The sequence below is a fragment of the Pempheris klunzingeri genome, chromosome 16, assembly GCF_042242105.1.
Source record: "Pempheris klunzingeri isolate RE-2024b chromosome 16, fPemKlu1.hap1, whole genome shotgun sequence".
In the NCBI taxonomy this organism is placed as follows: Eukaryota; Metazoa; Chordata; class Actinopteri; order Acropomatiformes; family Pempheridae; genus Pempheris; species Pempheris klunzingeri.
The window spans coordinates 11,477,162-11,498,720 of record NC_092027.1 but is presented as its reverse complement, the minus strand read 5'-3'; the positions used below and the strand labels follow the sequence as shown (position 1 = coordinate 11,498,720).

The 21,559-nt window shown below is 41.0% G+C and overlaps 1 protein-coding gene across 1 annotated transcript in view; it reads left to right on the top strand.

The window, feature by feature from the left end:
- Window positions 1–5,939: 5,939 nt before the first annotated feature.
- atxn1a (ataxin 1a) overlaps window positions 5,940–21,559 on the top strand; it is an 82,656-nt gene continuing 67,036 nt past the window's right edge. The window contains exon 1 of the mRNA XM_070846990.1: window positions 5,940–6,028. The gene's annotated coding sequence lies outside the window, so the exon portion shown is untranslated. The remainder of the gene's footprint in view (window positions 6,029–21,559) is intronic.

Sequence of the window (21,559 nt, the reverse complement as noted above, 5' to 3'; positions counted from 1 at the left end):
CATTTTCTGTCAACGAATCGATGAATCAACTAATTGTTTCTAGAATGATACTTGAATACCAGCCTTGGCACGGTTATTATGTTATGAAACAAATGGGACCAAGCCAGTTTAACATATGCTCAGCTAAAATGAAGGGTTTTTTTTATTGCAGTGTACACTCATGCCACAACAGATCAACATTCTGCCCTATCTTCCCCTCTTCACTCCTTTACCTTTGTCATTCTCCCTCTCACTTGTGTTGCAAAAAGTGGCTCATCAGATTGGCAGTTTCTCTCTCTGTTCCTCGAACACAGTCACACTGTCGCACACAAAAAAAGAAAATCAGGCGCCCGGGCAGGCAGTCGGGGTGTAAGGCGAGTGCTGTGGATTTGTCGGCAGCCTCTTTCAAGCTCATCTATTATCCAGTTGACTCCTCTCTGACCCCCATGTTGGTGACTGTGCATTGTAAAAGCCTGTTCTGATATCACTCACCACTGTTTGTATGCATGTGTGTGTACTCTAGGATGGTTGAGTGTGTACAAAAAGTGTGTTGGAGAGCCTCCCTCGCCTGGTCAATAATTAAAGTCGCTGGTTAGAAGGAGGAGAGTGGCTCTGGCATAACAGGCATTTTTTCTATCCTCATTAGGCCAGAAAAGATGGCTGTGGAACCATCCTCATTTATGATACATGAGGGGCTGGTGTTTTTATTTTGGGGGATGAAGGGATGAACATGGATGTCACACTGAAAGAAAAGCTGACACCTTATGCAGAGAGAACTACAATATGGATCAGAGTGGAATTAAATATCACCACCAAAATTACAGTTTTAAACAGCGAGTGAAAAAGGTAAAACAACAGTTCAGAGTAATAAGTAGAGAAACATTCTGTGTTCCTGTAATATTGCAGTCTCATCGACAAAGGCAGCAGTCTAATAATAAGTTCTCAGTCCAGAACTAAGAGCCAATTATTTTTTCATACAGAGGGAACTCGGCTGTTAGACACACACACACACACACACACACACACACACACATACACACACCCCCCACATTCTTTTTTGCTCTGAGCCTCTCTGTCACAATCTGCTCATCTCTCCTCTCCAGCCACCTTTCCGCTCTCCCAGGTCGTTCAGTGCTATTCTCCACCAGTCCACCACATGCCCTCAGATTTTCTCTCCTTTCCCCATCCCCCGACTGCCCCACCCATTCACACACCTGTAGTTACTTGGTCTGCTCCGCCCAGTCTCTCACCTGTTTCTTTTTTCCATCATCTGCGGACACTTGGCTGGACCATTCCCTTTCACTCTTTGCCAGACTGTTTAAACTGCATTGCGTCATACCTTTGTTTTCTACCTTTTGTAATCTGGTGGTGCCTTGTTACCTAGAACTTACTTTATCAGTCTGCCTCAGTCATTTGCCTTTGGGTCCTATCCCGCTGCTACCACCCAAGACTCTCTTTCCATCCTTCCTTATGTTTAATCAAAAGCAAAATGTGATGCAATTTCTGATGTGCTGGTGTCAGATTTTTAGGTGCAAGAGCAGAAATACTATGTGCATGTCAGTGTGTGTTTGGACTGAGAAAAGACAGACATAGTGTGAGTGACACATTTATTTATGTCTAACATGTGTCTACCATACACAGCTTTTATTGAGTAATCTGAGTATATGTTTCTTTATTCCAATTAGGTCTGGGCTTTTTACAAAGATCACATTAAGGCACTCGAGATTATTTCCCAAAATCTGCCCGCCCAAGACAGCCTGATTCAATTGGCTGCTTAAGACACAGATTAGGGAACTCTCTTTGCATCCTAATCCTCCTTGCTTCGTTCTCCCTTGTCGAGGAATGGGGAAGGTGTGTGAGAACAGGTTAGCCGATAGCAGGCATTCACAGCAGGATTACATTTGCAAGGGCAACTTTAAGCCTGTGTAATTTGGTTGTTAGAGAGGTGGTGTGAAAATGATGGTATATTAGTGAGCTTGTGGTTGTGATATACTGATTAAAATGTGCAGAGGCTGGATTGAGTTTTTTCATGTTTAGAACTCAATGAAGATATCACGTGGCTGACATGCATCAGTATTGTTAACACAGTATGAAAAAAACAGGAAGGGAATTAGAGGCAAGTGGTTGTGTGAGGTCCAATTTATTAGTGGATTTATGTTTATTATGCAACGAAAACCAGGACAATATTGGACCTATAGGTTGCAAAGCATATTATAAAAATCTTTACTCTTGCTGGCAGGTATAATGTATAGATTTTATCATCTATTGATTACCAATTAGGTGTACTTACCCAAGGGCATCTGCAGTTGTTTGGGGTATCAACTAAAATTGTAAAATAGAATTTAGGGTTTGAATCTAAACATGAACACCACATTCTCAGTGAACATGAAAACAAGCTAGTGAGCAGAGACATTGAAGCTATGAGGTAAAAGCAATTTCAAACTATTTAAATAGATAGCTTTATGTAAACCAGCTAAAATAGTCTAAAGGTGATGGATTAATGGTGAAAATGGCTAAAATCAATGCATAAATATTGACAGAAATAGCTAGAAGTAAAAGATACATTGTGTATATTAGATTACTAGCTATCTATGGATAAATGGTTAAAATAATTAACAAGTGAAGTTATGGCTACATTGATAATGGCTAACAATAATGGGTAAGTGGTGTGAAATAGTCATCTTAAAGTAAAAAACGAAATAGTGACAATAAAAGGCTGACAGGGCTGTACAGGACTGTGGGAATCACTGTTATCTATTACTTACAAAATACCATTTAAAATGTGATCATCTTATTTAAAGTAGAGCAGAGGATATTCAAACGTTTTTCCTCAGTGGATATTGCTGCACAGTATAAAGTGAACCACTTCATTTATTCTCCTTGAGTAGTGTTTGATATGATGCTGTCGGGTACCTGGCCCTGAAACACTTCCATATTTGAGCAAAAGGGGGAGCAGTGAGAAGCTGTAAACCGCACAATCAGCTGTGCATAAAGAACTTCAACATACACTGTAGCCTTGAAATCTGAATTGACAGCTGCTTTCAGCGCATGCAAGATGAGAGTTTCTCTTCTAAGAGTCTTTATTGGATTTTGTGAGGAGCTGACATGTCTGTGCAGTGGCCTACTGCTTCCCCTGCTTGTGAATCCACACTAACTGAACAAATAAAGGGTAAAATTCACATACAATTGAAGAAAATGCCATCAGATAAATGCCTGAAGTGCAGGGGTGCTCAATGGCTGAGTGTACTAGGTTAAGTGGCATGCACTTTAGAAACTGTGCTACTCTGCTGTCCAATAAAGCAGAGATGTCCATGACCATTAAAATCTTTGAAAATCCCCTAAAAGCTGCTTCCAGGAGGCAGGTGATGATTAATTATTCATCTACCTTAGCACATGCTTTAAGTTCAGGGTGTTTTTTATTCACATCTCAGGGGAAAGTGTCAAATCCCTGTTTGTGTATACTTGTCAGTTAAGTGGATGTCTCTTATTTAGTTTGATGTCTTTGCCAGAATAGAGTTCTTCTTAGTTTTCTAGTCAGAAAGGGTTAAAACTGACAGAAAAGTTTTGATAGGAACATATTTTAGAACAGGTTTGGCACTGATGTCCTATCCCATTTCTGATATTTAATTCGTTACGCTTTCCCCAAAAGAGAACTTTCTAATCGCTGAGACTGGAAAAATGGATTGGCATTTAATTTTGTGAGTCATCTCACAAAATAGCCATAACGGTATGCAGGTTTAAAGAGCCAGTCTCCATTTCCTAGGGCACGTCCCGTTCAGGCCACACCTGGTATACTTTATTGTCCCTGAGTGTATACTGTTCACACCTCCATCAAAGAGCACAAGTTCGTCTCTGGGGAGTAACCCAACCCTCGAAGAATCTGCTCCTCCTTTGGGAACAGTTCTGCATTATTCCTCACTTCATGGCCCTGAACTAGACACACACACACACACCCTATGTATTTTTATCGTGCTCTGAATGTTAGTTTTCAGCGGGTAAAAATGAGTGTTTCATATGTGCCATTCACCAACACACTGTAAGAGTGAGTAGGTGTATACTTGTAAGTACATGCACAGACAAAAGAGAGAGAGTAAAGGCTGATACGAGTACATGCTTGTGTGTATGCAAGTGAGAATATGCACGCACGTCTGTGAGCTAGCAAGACGTGAGGCAACCCTATTATTAAATGACAAATCAGGATCACTCGGTGATTTATTCAGAAACACGTATGCTGTGAGGGAAAGTCATACAGCGCACAATGTGGAAGCGACACCACAGGCACTTTGAGTATCAACCAACATGTGCATAGTCTGCATAATAAATGGTTGTGAACTGAAATGTTTCATTCCTGTCTCCATTCAAATATCAAAGTCCATTCACCACCAGACTCTCTTCATTTCTATGCATCCAGGCCATGAATGTAATGCAAGCCTGCTGGCACACAGGGCAGCCTACCTCTCTGTCTCTTTGTTTGGAATACATGTGACAAGGGCACAATAGAGTGCGGGACAATAGGCCACTTATTGAGTGACTGGCAGGGAGTGGGATACATCCCAGATCGTCTGTCACTCTGCAGCCTCGTGCACCCTACGGCTCATGGTCAGTGTCAGGTTGCACCCTCCTGTGACGAAGAAGCGAAGGCGTCTTCTGCCATACTGGAAATCAGGGAGAGGCCACAAGAGGTCAAGATGATTAAAACAAAATCGAGGGGAGGGCTCTACTGGGTGTTTGCATACTTCTTTAAGGTCGACTTTAACACTTCTAAATTTTGGATTCATACAGTAATAATTTGTCAAGGAAACTGTCAATTCAATTTTTTTTTATAAATGATCACATATGTGACTGACATACAGAGAGTGATTTGAACTGAATGAATTTGCAATAACTGAATCATATCATGAGTAAATAAATGTCTTTCATCAGCAGTGTTTTCTAGTATTACTCCATGATTCTGTGTATGCTGGTTGTTGTCTGTGTGTGTGTGTGTGTGTGTGTGTGTGTGTGAAAACAGTTGCTATCAGCAGCTAAGATTTTCCACCTTGTCACTGTCAGCTGACTATCAGTCACTGCCTTCAGCTGAGCTGATTCTCTCTGAGATCTCTCTGCCTCAAATGACTGCCGTGACCTTCTGGCTTGTTGACAGCAGCTCTCTGAGAAAAGAGGTTTAATGTGCAATATAACGTAAAGATGGCACGGTATCCCCAGCACGTGATAGACTCCTCTCATGGACAAATGACCTCACTGAGACACCGCTTTTTGCTGTGCATTTGTAATATTTTAGATTAAGTTAGTAAGAGTAGCAATACTAACAGCATAGCATGCAAAAGACTCCTTAAGTTTAATAATAAAAAACACAAGAAAAAAATAAAATATATATATATATATATATTGTAGAAATGTTGGTGGATGTGGAGCTAATTTCATTACTTTATATGCTGTTGCAAAACAACAACAAAAATTACGATATGAGACATGAAATGTGGGGAAACTAGGAGAAAATGGGAATATTTAAGTATAGTACATGTACCTCACAAACTGTACTGAAGCACAATGGACTGGACTCGGAGGATTAAAGATGAAATGTTCTTTAACTCAGGAGGAAAGTTCTACTACTATTACTTTTTGGAGACTTATAAAAACAAAACCAATATTAGCACAAGTTTACTAGATTATCATCTCTCTCTCTCACACACACACACACACACACTCCACTTGAACTAATGATGGCATATGTGCTGTGCTGTACTGTCAGTGAACTTACTGTGTAACTCTGTCACTATGTGCTCTGCTCCGAGCCTTCTCATATTTTTGCATGAGTAGCTTACAAACTGTTCCATTTTTGAACTTCTCTCTCCCTCTCTCTCTCCCCCCACTCCCTCCCTCTCTCTCCCTCTCTCTCTCTCTCTGAAGGTGGGGGCAGAGAGCTATTAGCTGTGCGCTGCAAACATCATTAGGAGGGGAGACGCTTTCCACCGTCAGCGCCGGAGCAGAGCAGGGGAGCCCTGGCAACAAGGAGAGACACAAACTCAGCAGCCCGTTACACCCCACAGTAAGTCACTCAAAACTGTTCGTCCAGCACTCATTTCACCAACCTGTCATTGCTCTCTCCGTGCCACTTTTGTCTTGTGGAGCTGTGAGGAGAAAATGGCTGGAAGAACTGGGCAGGGTGGCGCTGACGCTCTGGTTTACTTCAAAGCCTTGGGAAATGTTTACTTCGCCCTCTGACCTATTTTTAAGTGACCAAACGGTACGCGGGTGTGCGGGGTTTGGGTGCATGTACTTGTCATTTAGGAACGTAAATGCAAAGTAGTGTTTAAGTCGGGCGAAAGAGAGCGGAGGTTTGGCTGGATTGTGACCGAGCGAGGAGCGCGTCCGCCGGGCGAGCTGGTGTCGGGCAGGCGCCACACTTCCAGTAACTGCGCCACTCGACCTCGGCTCAAACATTCCCTCTTTGCAGACTGTTTCTTGGCGCTTAACATTTCCACGTACTGCTAAATAGCGTTGCCTCGAGTCGCATGTATCTTCTTTTGAACTCTTTTCTCACTGGCAACGACTGTCAGAGGCAGGCTTTTACATTTTTATCTACGTTTCACCATCGCGGAAGTGTTTTCTCTACACGAAAAGAGACGAAGAACAACTAACCACAGTCCACGTAATTTGTCCGGTGTGTGTGTGTGTGTGTGTGTGTGAAAACGCAGTCTCATCTATTTTGCATGTTCCGACCTTTTATTGAAGAAATGTAGTGTTGCGTATTTTATATGTCACTACACAGTGTTTTACAATGCCAGCTGTTTGTAAAGGACATAGGGTTTGTGATTGCTGGACTACCCGTGATGTCATTCATCCTAGCTTGGACCATTATATAACGGGACTGTAGGGAAGCCTGTGATAGCAAGCTATTTTTACTCTGTTTACACCTCGGAGTTGCTCTCAGGGTAGGCTATGCGTCCCAAGTGGTAACCTATGCTTTGGCCCACATTATGAATTTAATATGGCATCCAAATGAGACCAAGTGCGTTGTCAAATGTTGTTGCTTAAGAGAAAGGGTGCAGTTTTCCCCACCAGCTTCAGTCACACTTCTAAGTGTTCCCCTTTTCTCTTGGTGTCTGTGTGATTATTTGCAATTTGAACAAAAAAAAAGTCTCCTAGTAATATTTGAACAAACACTCTCCTTTGTTATATAATTGATTATGTCTCTTTCTATGTTTGAAGCATGTCCTGTATCCCATTGATTTACCTTCCCTGAAGCAATGAATGAACTAATGAACCTGAACTGGGTGGCTACTGTACAAACATCAAATCTATCTGTTAATAATCTAGATAATAAAAACTATGATACATGTATGTACACGAGATTGTTAACTCACCTCTGAGTCAGGTTTAAGTTAAAAGGGAAATTACCACCTATCAGACTGTTGCTTTGAAAAAAGTTTGTAGTTTACTTTAAACAGCCGCAATCGTAATAATATTAATAAGAATTTATCACATTTCTTGTATGTAGTTGCTTCTTTGAAAGTGGTACTTATTTGTGTTGGTTAATTTAGCAAAATCTCAATAAATATGCATGTACAGTATTTGAGACCTAATGAGCATACAGATGAGTATGTTAAGGATTATGCTGCTGGAGCAGCTCTTTCTCCAGTTCTTATAAAACTGAGTGCTAAGTCAAAATTCATATTATATATAACTGATACAAGTGGCTGTTCTCACAAGTTTCTGTTTATTTGTTCCTGCTGCTCTGTGAGTCACTTGACCTCATCATTGTACCCTCAGTATCATTGTATCAGGAATGGCTAACTTATTAATTTAACTGGTTGATATTCACTATAACTGCTTCTGTTTTTCTTCCTCAATATCGACACAGTATAGAAGGTAACCATAGTGTAGAATTATATACTGTAGTGACAAGAACAACGATGGGAAGTGGGGCAAGTCCAAGGACTCCAAGGAGGTGACTGTTGCAGTAGAATTTTAGGGTAAAGAGTTTCCTGTCAAGAATTACACCAAGACTGTGAACATGAGCAGAGAGGTAACCATGACCAATAGAAATATTGAGGCCATGGGATTTGTCAAGTTGTATTTTTAATAATTAAAATAATTTTATTTCCAGAGACTTTGGCTCATCTGGTTCTCTCTGTTATAGAAGCAGCAGTTCAGAAAAGGCAGAGAAATAGTAACCCAGGGGTTAAATGTATATATATACACTCCCCTCCAAAAGTATTGGTACAGTGAGGCCAATTCCTTTATTTTTGCTGTAGACTGAAAACATTTGGGTTTGACATCAAAAGATGAATATGAGACAAGAGATCAACATTTCAGCTTTTATTTCCAGGTATTTACATCTGGATCTGATACACAACTTAGAAGATAGCACCTTTTGTTTGAACCCACCCATTTTTCATGTGAGCAAAAGTATTGGAACATGTGACTGACAGGTGTGTTTTGTTGCCCTGGTGAGTCCTGTTACATTGATTATTCAAACAATAAATAGCGCTGAATGTCTACGTTCAGTTTCAGATTTGGGTTTTGCCTGTGCAGACTGCATTTATAGTTAGAGGTGTAACCAACATGAAAACCAGAGAGCTGTCCATGGGTGAAAACAAGCAATTGTGAAGCTGAGAGAAGATGGAAAATCAATCAGAGTCATTGCACTAACATTGGCCATAGCCAGTACAACCATTTGGAATGTCCTGAAGAAGAAAGAAACCACTGGTGTACTAAGTAACAGACATTGAACGGGTAGACCGAGGAAAACAGCAGCAGTTGATGACAGAAACATTGTGAGAGCTGTAAAGAAAGACCCTAAAACAACTGTTGACATCAGCATCAACCTCCAGAGAGCAGGAGAGAAGGTGTCACAGTCTACTGTTTGCAGAAGACTTCATGAACAAAAGTACAGAGGCCACACCAGAAGATGCAAACCACTCATTAGCAAGAAGAATAGGAAGGCCAGGCTGGAATTTGCCAAAAAGTCCAGAGACAAGCCTAAAAATTCTGGGACAAAGTTTTATGGACTGATGAGACAAAGATGAACCTTTACCAAAGTGATGGAAAGGCTAAAGTTTGGAGAAAGAGAGGATCTGCTCATGATCCCAAACATACAAGCTCATCTGTGAAACACAGTGGAGGTCATGTCATGGCTTCTCCTGGGATGGGCTCATTCATCTTCATTGATGATGTAACACATGATGGCAGCAGCAAACTCAGAACTCAGAAGTCTACAGAAACATTTTGTCTGCCAATTTAAAGAAAGATGCAACCAAATTGATTGGGAGATCCTTCATGGTGGAGCAAGATAATGATTCAAAACACACTGCCAAAACAACAAAGGAGTTCATCAGGGGCAAGAAGTGGGAGGTTTTAGACTGGCCAAGTCAATCTCCAGACTTCAACCCTATAGAGCTGCATTTTACCTGCTAAAGAGCAGACTGAAGGGAGAAACCCTCCAAAACAAACCACAACTGAAAGAGGCTGCGGTGAAAGCCTGGAAAAGCATCACAAAAGCAGAATGCAAAAGTTTGGTGATGTCAATGGGTCACAGGCTTGATGCAGTTATTGCAAGAAAAGGATTTGCAACTAAATATTAAGTCTTTTCACGTTAATGTATTTTAAGTCTATCTGTTCCAATACTTTTGCTCGCCTAAAAATTTGGTGTTCCGTTACAAATAATGCTATCTTCTAAGTTGTGTATCAGATCCAGATGTAAATACCTGGAAATAAAAGCTGAAATGTTGATCTCTTGTCTCATATTCAACTTTTGATGTCAAACCCAAATGTTTTCAGTCTACAGCAAAAATAAAGGAACTGGCCTCACTGTTCCAATACTTTTGGAGGGGAGTGTAGCTGAGCATCAACTAACGCCTTGCTTTCTAATGATTATGAGGAGCTAGATGATAAAACAAAGAGGACCCAGTATTAGTCCCTGTGGAATACCACATGGACGTGTTTTAGGTCTTGGTCTCGAAGGACATAAACTGTTCTGCTTAAGAGATCAACCTAAGGTGTACAGAAATGAATTTTAACAGGGCAGTTTTGGTGCTGGTTTGCCTTACAGATGTTAAGTAACCTAAGTGGAAACAGTACATTCCAGGATTTCAGAAAAGAATTTCAGGGTTGGGATGGAACAAAAGTTTATCTCAGTCATTCCACACCAGGTCTTTTAGGATCGGGGTTGACAGCTAACAAATCTTACAGGTGGTGAGTACATGACCAGGAAAGAGAGAGAAGATAGACATGCTTTTGCAAGGTAGATAAACAGTGAGTCTTGTAGGGAATTTGGATAAAGACGTAAGGATTAACCAGGTGTTGAGCTTGCAGATGTGTCCAAAATTTACATGACAGAATGCTAAAGTGTAGTTATTTTAGGTGAACCATGGAGTGAGAAGGAAATAAAACTGTATGTTTAGGGAACAGTAGAGGGAGTATTTGCAGTTGGTCACCAGATGAAGTTCATTGAGTTTTAGATTAGAGCAGAATGGTTTTTGATTAAGTTAATAAGAATAGCAATATTAGATAAATAAAAGGATGATAACAGTTTTAGGTTTCTTGAAGTTGATGCTTTGCTTAGTTATGATCGTGAACTTGAAACATGCTTTGTAATAGGAAAACACCATAATATTGTGCTCCATTGTGTGGTCATGCCACTGTGAGTCAGGCATGCTGGTCCACCCACCTACCACAGACACAGACACACACACACACACATGAACACACACACACATGCACATGAACATGCACACACTATACCACTGCCACCATAGCCTTTGATTCCAGCCGCCACTCACTTTCAAATGGTAATGAGAGGCAATTAGAAGCCAATGTGTCCTAATCACAAGCCATTTAACTGAGCTTGGCTCATTTGTCAGAGCCATATGTGCGCACCGACCCACACAGTCAAACACACATGGATACACACATCTGCTGGATCATGCCGGAGTCTTTTCTTTGTCTTCTGAATTTGCTGCTTTAAAGAGGAAATTTGTGCCATAATGAGCAGTATGGTTGAGAGAGGCCGAGAGAGATTTCCAGGTAATGATTGGGCGGAGGTTTCACGGCTGAATGAATAAGTGACAGAAATGGCTCTATGCTCCAGCCTGCAAATACAGGTAGAGTGAGTGATGGGTAGGAGGGGCAAATGGATAGGCTGGTGGCTGAAACAAGTGTTTTGTGTGTGTGTGTGTGTGTGTGTGTGTGTGTGTGTGTGTGTGTGTGTGTGTATTTGAAGAGAAATTAGTTTGAATGAGAGCACTTACTTTCAAAACTTACTCAGAGAATAACTGACAGGTTACACATTGCAGACAGAGGTGTTAAAAATTAAAATAAGCAATTACTCATATCCCATTAGACATTTGGAGTTCATGTGGGTGAGTAAACTTTCTCGCTCCGTTCTTGCATTGTCCTCTGCAAAAGCTTTAGGTGGTGCTCGGGCAGACCAACAAAGCAGTGGTAACCAGACAGATTAGATATCTCAAAGTCATGCTGCATCAAATAATAATCTGTTGAATACAACGCCACTTCATCAAGAACCTATCTGCTCTTATGTACAGCTTTTGTTTGTCACTACAGCCCTGACTGAAATTCTCATGTACACATGGTGGAAGTGTGCTGCAAGGAGCCATAACAAACTTAAACACTTGCTATAATGATGCAAAATGTACAAAGAAAACATTTCGGGGCTCCAGCTCTGTCTCCAAAGAGAACCATACACTGAAAAGAGACAAAGCAGTTCACTTAAAGAAATTGCACACAAATTATAGGTGTAAAAAATAAGTTTCAGCATATTGATTAGATATTGAATCTCCTGTTTTCTTCCGCCCTTCTCTCTAAACAAACAAAAAGTTTATGTTTAATGCGGGATGATGAAAGCAATGTCACAACAGTCTACTGATACACATTAATCCGTGGTTGTCTCCCTCTTCTCCCTTTTCACAAGAATCTACATGAGCTACACTAAGAAGCAGTGTGTAGTGTAGCATGGGGGGGGGGGAAACAAAGTGTGTGGAAAAAAAAAAAGATTTTGAAAAAATAAAGAGTGGTGAGTGGGGGTGGGGGCAGATCAAGAGATTGAGCTGTCTGGTTGAACCATGCAGTGCGCTCAGACCTTTTCAGCTTTTCCTTTCATCCTCCTCTATTCATGGGTGCACCGAGTACACGTGCATGCACACAAGAGAAAGGACACACTCACACACAGAATACTGCTTTTAAAGGGGATCAATGAGAGTTTTTTGTGTGAAAGAACATTCCACCATGTGTGATCGTGTGCCTTTATTGCTTAGTGCACAGTCTTGTGTTTCTTAGACTGCTGTTTGTATGGGACAGCGCTAGCAATTCAATTGAGATGCCATGGCAGGCAATTGAATCAGCAACATGCCATATGAAGGTCAATGTGACCATGTGTTTATGGTTTTGTAAACCACTGAACTTAACTAATGCACTTGTTGAACTACCATTAATATATTTTTTAAATGTATAATTGTATAAATGTATTATTCAGTCCTGTATGTATAAATTTGCAGTCCTTGAACCTGTTTCCATGCTTATGTCTTTACTTTGAAGTGGCAATTTAATCAATACCAATCTTCTGAATGACCAAGGTGGTGCCAGTGTCTGAATGAGAGAGTGAGAGAGAGAGAAATAGAGAAATAGAGGGAGACAAACTCGTGTTACACTGTCGGGTCGATAAGCCACTGCATGGCTCAATAATCATGTGAAAAAGGGAAGCTGGCTTTGGGACTTAGTTCAGCCGTGTGTTGGCTTTAGCTCTTTAATGGCTGCCAGTGTGGCTGACATGATATACAGTTGTCTATATGCTAGGTGGGTTGCGGTAAAAGGCTAAAGTGGACTGCAGCTCTAGAGTGTATAGTGTTTAAATGATGACAGAGTGCATCAGTTTGAATTTAAGCAACTCATCGAATTGGTTAAAATCCTCAGAGCTGTTTCATAGACTCTCCATAGTTTCTGTGCCTGAGCTTATGCACAAAGTGTGATACCTCATGTAAGTCATCATGCAATAGTTAATTCACTATGCTGGTCCTTTGATGTCTTTGCCTTGATTCATATTTTATTTTCATACTCCAAGCAAAGCCTGGGCAAGAGGAAATGGTTTTAAACATTGGCCGTTAGAGGGCCTGGTTAAATGAGGGGGAGCCTAACTGATAAAAGCCCCCTCTTTATAGGACATCCAAATGTGGCTGGAGTTATTTTCTCTATGTTTGATGGTATTGTATAATACTGCATAATGGTGCAGCGGCTCTTGTGGCTTGTTGTTGCATGTACATGTCTGTCTCTGTTGTTCTCTTAGATCGTCTATGTTTCATGTCTTCTTGCAACTGAGTTTTTCTTCTCTTCTCTTCTCTTCTCTTCTCTTCTCTTCTGCTAGCCTAGTCTTCTTTGCCTTATCCTTATCAGAGGCAGTGGAGGATTACAGTGGGGAGTTGACACTGACTGGCAGTCAGACAGCTCCTGCAGACTCTTCTCTTCCCCATAGAGCTCCAGGCCTGGGACAGGGATAAGCTGACAACCTGGGACACAGCCAGATAGATAGTGATGAGGAAGAGAGATGAAAGAAGAACACTAGGAATCAGGGTCATGTGCATATATTGGAACACAAATGTAATGATTTCTATTACCCAAACATAAGAGTTGCATTTACAGATATTGTCTGTGTAAAGATTAGGATAAATGGGCAAGTAATCAATGTTGATCCTGATTAAAAATGTAATTTGACTTTATTTAGGGCAGTAGTGTAAATATATTAATCAAAATACTAGGGTTGTATTTCAATGCTGTCTTTCAGTGGAAAATCTAGATCTGTAATGGATTACATTAGGTATTTCAGTAATATGTAATCCATATTAGCATCAGTGCCCATAATGCTCTATAGTATTAACCCTGTTTGACCTTAACAATCAAAAAGTGAAGCAGAAATCTGCTTTTTTATTCCAAGTCACTTTTCGTATTTGTATTTCTTGCACATGAAAGTTATCAGTTACCTTTTATATCAGGGTGAACTGATACAAACTTGCACCTTAAAGTGTAATAAACTTCATGTTGGATCAAAATGTATGAATGGGGACTGAAGAGTGCCCATTATGTGCCTGTTGCACTAAATCTTTAAAAAAAAAATTACATTTCAGTCAAGAAAATTACTCTTTGTGTAGCTTTGGCTTTACTGGAGCTTCTACCTCAATTATTGAGAGTGAAGTACTCAGACCCTCAGCTGCAAGGTGGGTCTGTGGGTATCAACAATGACTTAAGTCTGAGCCAGGAGGATATGCATTGAGAGAGAAGAATTCAATAACAGGAAAATGGCCCGTGATAGAAACAATCCCTGGAATACCAAAACCCACCCTTCACCAATGTTGTTCTTGGCACAAGCTTAATTTCCATTACTACTGTTTACTCCTTAGGATGCTGATGTCAAGACACAGCACATGGCAGCGCGGGGAGGGTCAGTACAAGGCGTCCTTGGGTGTTTCATCTCATTGATAATTCGTGATGTGGTTTGTGCAAAGAAGTACTGAATTCCAGTCTGTCCACTGTCAGTTGTTATCACAGTCCCACTCCTTCTGACGCAAGTGAAAACACTGACCGGGGTCACCGTATGATCGGGGCATACATGGGTGGGCAGTGGAAGACAGGTTGAGACAAGCTTGTGCACCTAAACCACAGGCAGTGTTTAAAACAGTGTCTGTAAGGCTGAAACTATTTCCTCTGCCAGAGCTGTGGTGTGGTTTGAATGGAGCAAGTCGCTGGATGCGTGGCTGGATTGCTGGCTTTCTTTCTGTCTGTCTGTCTGTCTGGTTGGCTGGCTGGCTAGTAGTTGTGGCTTGGCCAGTTCATTTTTTTACTGGATGACTGGCAGGTTGGATGTCCATGGATCAGCCTCATCTGGCTGGACATTTGGCTGGATGCTTGGCTGCAGGCTAGCTAGCTGACAAGCTTTCTGGATACCCGTCTGGCTGACTGACTCGCTGGCTGCCTGACTGACTAGCTATTATTTCTGGCCCTTCCTTTAGCTATGTAGTAAGCTCGTGACATTGGAACAGGGACATTTGGCTATGACAGTAAGGGAGGTGTGCTAAAACACTGCTGACAGAGATAAGACAGAGTGAGCCAGGATTTTCCCTGCCTGCCATGAGCCCCATGAGCCCATCACCAATTATAATTATCAGGACTTATCTAGAGAGTGTCTCTTTCTCTATGTCTTTCACCATCCTAGACTAGATTGTTTGATAATATTATATTTTCACAAAGTTTCTCCAGTGGCCTGCTACTACTGCTTGATTAGCACCGAGACGTCTCTTGAAAGTAACAGGATTGTGTACGTCGGTGAAGAGGAGCGGTGACTTAAATGGTGCTATAAATTACGCCGACATGATCTAAGATGGTGTTATTACTCCTGCGACAAAAGCACAGTAGAAGACAAATATGGCAGTACACACCTAATGGGATTTATTTCTGTCTAGTGTTATGCATAGTACTGCACTGATAAAATAAAAAATCAATATCTTCATACTCTTGTAAAAGTTATTATTATTATTATTATCATTATTATTACTTTTGTGTTTGAAGTTTATTCTTATTCTTTTGGAGCTGTGCGTAACAAAAAGCAATTTCCCCCTGGGGATTATTAAAGGAATTCTGATTCTGAAAAGTTAAAAGAAATTACAGGGATGCTAAATCACAAATTCCATTGGCTGTGTAAGATTTCTGTAAAGTGAACATTTGTGTTGAGGAACATGAAAAGTGGTCTGCGTTATGAGCACAGTGTGTATTTGTGTTTGCATGTATCCATGACAGTGTGTTGCTGTGTGTGCAGTAAGTTAGGTATTTTAGTGTGTGGAGGGTGAGCTGGGTGACAGCACCACCCAACCTGGACTTTGCCAGCTTGTTACAGTGTGTTTGTGTCCGCTGTAGCTCAGGCTTGTTTTATTTTTTCATCAGAGAGTGAGTCTGTAACGGGTCAGGTGATGAGCTACGACACAGATAAATGAGGTTAATGTGAGGTTTCACGGTGGCCCGGCCAGGTCTGCTTTCCTGACACTGTCATCTACTATCAACTGCCACACTGGGGGAAGTAATTTGGCTGCAAAATGGCTCAGTGTCATATCTAGATGAGCCACTTTTGTACACACTCATGTTCACAAACTCATGATGTAAAACCCTCATACACATACTGCGCAGCAGACAGAAATAAATGTGTCCATGCAACATCTCACATTTCACACCAATCTCACACTTACCAACAGGTTCATAATACACAGTAGTTCATAGCAGATATTTACATGGACGTACAACACACACACACACACTTGGTGCAGCTGTGCTTATGCTAGTGTACACACCCATTGCAGGGGCTTGCCCAGGGAAAATACCTGTGGTAGGAGAAGAAAGTTGACCCAATAGGAAATTACTAGGCATCCTCATCAGACCAAAATAATTTGTACATTCCATAACCTTAATAGCTCTTACGGGAACTTTTAAACTTCCCAGATGTCAGATCTCAGTGAGCCACATTTCAGGTGGTTTTGGAATCATCATTGTCATAGAACAAACAGGTATCTTTAAACACGTATTTCACATCAGCAGAAACTGGAGGTCTAATTTGCTAACCTATACAGAAAGGAAACGCATAACCGCAAGTAATGTCAAAAACAGATGTTTTCATATATTGTATGTAATTAACACATATATAATGTTTGCATTGATCATCTGACAGTCACTCTTGATGTGGATCTGGGTGTTTCACCCTGTAGCTGTAGTATTTATTCATCCAAACCACTTGTGTATGTCGATCCTTTTAAAACTATCTAAAGATTTCTTTTTCATATTGAAGCTCAGTATTCAGGTGTTGTTTCCATCATGTGAGTGAAGTGAATGTGTAATAGTGATGAAGTAAATAAATTGTCTGGGCTTAACTTTTATTTTTAGTTGATGACCTTGCTTCTGTACTCTCTACTATTTTCCTCTTATAGCGTGCCCCATTAATGTCAGGCCACTGCAACTCAGCTACAACAAACAAAAAAAAAGACAATTTTCACACTGCTTTCACTACATTGTGTGGTCTGTAATGTGTTCTGAAAGTGTTAGTACAATATTTCCCACAGCACATAAAGACATTCTGCATTAAGACAGATTCTGAATGGGCTCCTGCAACACCTGCTTGTCAGATGTGTAGCGTTCACCGCTAACCTAAAACAAAAACTGGTGAACTCCCCGGCTCCTGTCAAACCTCTCACCACCAATTAGCCTCAAAACCCAACAACGGACAATCTTTTTGAGTGAAGAGATGCTTTTTTTCCCCCCTTCGTCTCTCGGCTCAGTGCTTTGATTTCTGAGGTGAGTGCCCAGTCAGCTTGGCTTAATTCTACATAACGTGCCATTAGCTCCGCCAGCGATTTGCCCCCACACTACCTCTCTAGCATGGCTGCCTGAGATGGATAGCTGAGTGAATTTGCAACCTGACAGGATACGATGCCTAACTTTAGACTACTACTCAGAGGTTGGGGGTGGGGGTGTACAGAGGTAGCATAACCCTTAAGGAGGCACTTCATGGATACCATTTACACTTACTTAAAGCAAGAGGAGTGGTGTTTGGGGAGGGGCAGGGGAAAGAGAGTTTGTGTGTGCATGTGGGCCAAGGGTTGGGCCCTTATGAGTGAGAGCATACAAAATTAATGTTGTTTCAGAACAGCAAGCTTGAACAAAATACACCTGTCATAACTGCTGTGACTAATGTAGCACATGTCGAGTATCTATTTTTTTGAAATTGTACTTCACTGAATGGAAACCACAAAGAATATAATATATAGAATATGATGATAATAATAATATATCACTGTACAATATCCTGCTTGTTAAACAGCTTCATTCTAAAGAAATCAACCATTTGACAGAAAATACTGCCTTAAAAATGATTTTATTGCTTATGCTAACAGAACTGCATTCATAGCAAAGGTCTATTATACATGGCAACGGTCTGCCATACAGAAATAACAGACAGAATAGTATTCAACAAAGTTGTGTAATAAGCCTCAATATTTGAGTTCAGGTCTTGGATGCACCTCATTGATGATTTAATTCTACCAGTGTTGCTGCAGTTGAAGGCTATTTAGTAGATGGCCTTGTGTAAGATACAACATATTTTCTCCATTGTTTGTTCACCTTGATGAATTCTTATTGAGGTAAATGCTTGCTTGGTTTGTAGGTACTTTTGCTTAAACACTCAGACCACATATCTTACATACTAGACAGGAGGGGGGGGCGTCTGAAGGAAGCCCAGCAGCAACATGAGGAGACACACATGCTGCTGGTTTCGAGGTCTGGTCAGACTGACCTGAACTCCACGACCTTTGCCCTGGAACTAGAGTGACCCTGGTCTGAACCCCGCCAGGGCCACTATGATTCACTGTGACACTGAGCGTCAGATAACATCTGCTAATACACATCTAGAGGATTAACAGCAGCAGGAATTACAACAACAGTGAACTAGTTGGAACTTACTGCAGCTGATCATTCTTAGTAATGACATATTCAAGAGCTATGCTGCCAATGAAGAGCTGAAGCCAGAATGTTGATCCTCCCCTCGATTCAGCTGTTGTTTCCCAATAGGTTCTCTGTATTTACTTTATTTGCATCATACACGCTTTCTGCTTTATCAAGGCACGGCAGAGTTGTTGACATGTTAGTAACTGTGCAAAAGAAAATGTCTTCATAGGCGTTTGTTTGTCAGCAGGTATTTGTTTTGGAGTTGAGCTGTACATTTGAGTTTTGAGGAGGCGTTGCTCACTAAGGTTACAGAGTAGGAGCCAGTTGAGGCTGTCTTGCAGCTTGGTTTTTAGTGCTGACTGCTTGTGTTTATTTGGTTGTCCGAGTAATGTCCACATATTGATAGTGAGGGAACTCGAGATGTCATGGATACCTAAGAAAAAGGAAGAAGTGCTTGCAAAATACTGCTCTGTGTAAGTTGCCTTACTCAGAGAGGGAGCCCTGCAGCATGTGCTCTCAATAAGGGCTAAATGTATTAGAATCATGACAAAAGTGTCAGAGTTTGCATTGTTTGCCATGTATGCTTGATTGTAAAATGTGGGCTTTAACCAGCGTAAAATGTGAGTATATGTGTGTCTATCTGCTGACATGCAACAAGTCTAGGCTGAATGTCATAAACTCTTCTCTTGGAAATGATCGTTTGCGGTGTTGCCTCTGCTTTTTCTGTTTATCTGGCCGTGCTGCTGAAACAGAAGCACCCATTTTCAGCTGAATGATCAATCGAAAACTGCACACATCCACAAGTTCAAAGATTCACATTACAACAGTGTTCTTACTGTCCTCAAATCACAACATCCAAACTCAATTCCCCTGTCCCACAAAGAGCCCATGATCTGATTCTAGGAAACCTTGCACAAGGCTGCTAAGAAGCTGGCGGATTTGCAGGTTTCTATTTGAACTTTTTGCAAAGGTTTTTCTTCGTTCTAAGTGCGTTTGCCAAGCGCAACACATGATTAGAGTCCACCAATAATAATACTGCTCAGTCCCCTCTGGTTCAGCTTTGAGGAAGAGATTTGTAGGGTTTATATTGTTGTTGTTTACTTTTAATCTTTTAAAACTAAGGCACAGTTTCATAATGCCTCGTAAAGGTAGTAAGCTTGTGTCCTTTGCTCATTTATAAGATTTTCTGTGTAAGCCCCACGAGACGTAAAAAAAGGTTTTGACCAGATGTGGCTCAGCTCAGGCTGTCTAGTTTTTCTTTCGAATTACCTTTTGGCTGCTCACAGAGTGAAAGTTTTGTAACTTACACCAGTGTCACTGCTTCTTCTCCACTACAAAGTACAACTCATATCATTTGCTCATAACTGAGCAGCATATGCTAGAGACATTATTTTTTGGGAAACTAACAAATATGATGAAGCAGTGAGACAGTTTAGACATATCCTAGGCACCTCCTTTTGTAAATCTGTTTAACACAGAACAACAGAAGTAATTTCAGCCGTGTCTCTCAGGCCAAGGTGTTGTGAGTCATGGAAGATTTCCAGCCTGATTCTCAACATTTGTGCATGACTCAGTGTGAGCTGGACGTAGCTACAATATGTTCGTGTTTGACCATCTTTTAAGAGAGTTATCTGAGGTTTAATCGGGGGATCGATTTAACTGCCTTGCGCAAAACATATTTCTACTTAATTATGGATATTTTAAATGTATCAGTTTCTGTCATAAAGAATGTGTGACTCAACACTTAAAACCAGTTTAAAGTCACTTTGTCCTGTCAAGTATAGAATAGAAACTGCACTGAATAAGTACTATGAAAAATCAAGATATGGCAGGGGTTAAATGACTCTTGCCTCATTTCTGTTAGATATCTAAATACAAAGATTTGATTTACTTGACCAGATAATAAGTTTGCGGTTCAGAGAACTGGGAAAGCAAACTGTCATCTGAGAGCTATTTTTGGCTCCTACAAAGTTTGCAGATGTTTTCTGTGAAAAGCTGAGAGGTTGCAAACTAAATGTCCAGATGATCCCTAAACGATGTAGATAATAAGCTAAAAAAAAAATAAAAATCAGGTTTTGCACTGAATATCTGATGCAAGTGCTATAGTTTTCTAAATAATAACCATGCTATTTCCAAATAATATCTCAGTGAGCAGCAATTCCAATCGTATATCAACAGCAAGCATCATGACCACTGATTTGACTTTAATGAGGCCTTTCAATTCCCCAGGATATCTTTTTAATCCTTTAAATTGATCCTTTAATTTGCACTCAGCTGAAAAGCTTTGTGTAAGCTACTTTTGAAATATGCAATGCTGTACAGTGAAACCAGATTCCTATTCACAGCTCACCACTAAAAATTAAAAGCTGATTTCCTGTAACACACGCAATTCACAAAGATTTCATGGATCCTATTCCAGATTTTGTGCAAGGTGAGAGTTTCTTTGAGCATTTCGTGGGCCCCCACTCAGTCCATGCTGAGGAGCGTAAAAGCGTGAAAGGGAGATGAATGAATGGGAGGGCCTGATATTTTAAAAGTCTTATCGTCTCTTGTCTGGGCAGCAACAATAAGTGACTCTCCTCTCCTCTCCTGCTTCATTGGGGGAATCACTCAATTATTGAACCAATGCTTTGTGGGTTGTGGACATGTGAATATGTAAGTATGAGTGTGCGTGTAGCTGTGCACACTTAACTGGACATAGACCTTGTTGGATGTGTGTTTCTGTGTGTGTGTGTGTGTGTGTGTGTGTGTGTGTGTGTGTGTGTGTGTGTGTGTGTGTGTGTGTGTGTGTTTGAGGTGGGCTGAAAGGAACTGCAGTAATTTCACAGAGTTAGAACTGTGCGCCTGCCCCACTTTCAGTCTTTTAATCATGTATAGACACTCGGGGCACTCCTGTGTGTGTGTGTCTGTGTGTGTGTGTGAGAGAGAGAGTGTGTGTGATTGTGTGTGAGAGTGCCCGTGTGTGTGCTGTATCCGTGTTAATCCGTGAGTGTGAGAGGGGGTTTTGGTACACTATGTGTCAGAAGAGATTGCACTTAGAACTCCCTGACTGGAGACCGTGTGTGTGTGTGTGTGTGTGTGTGTGTGTGTG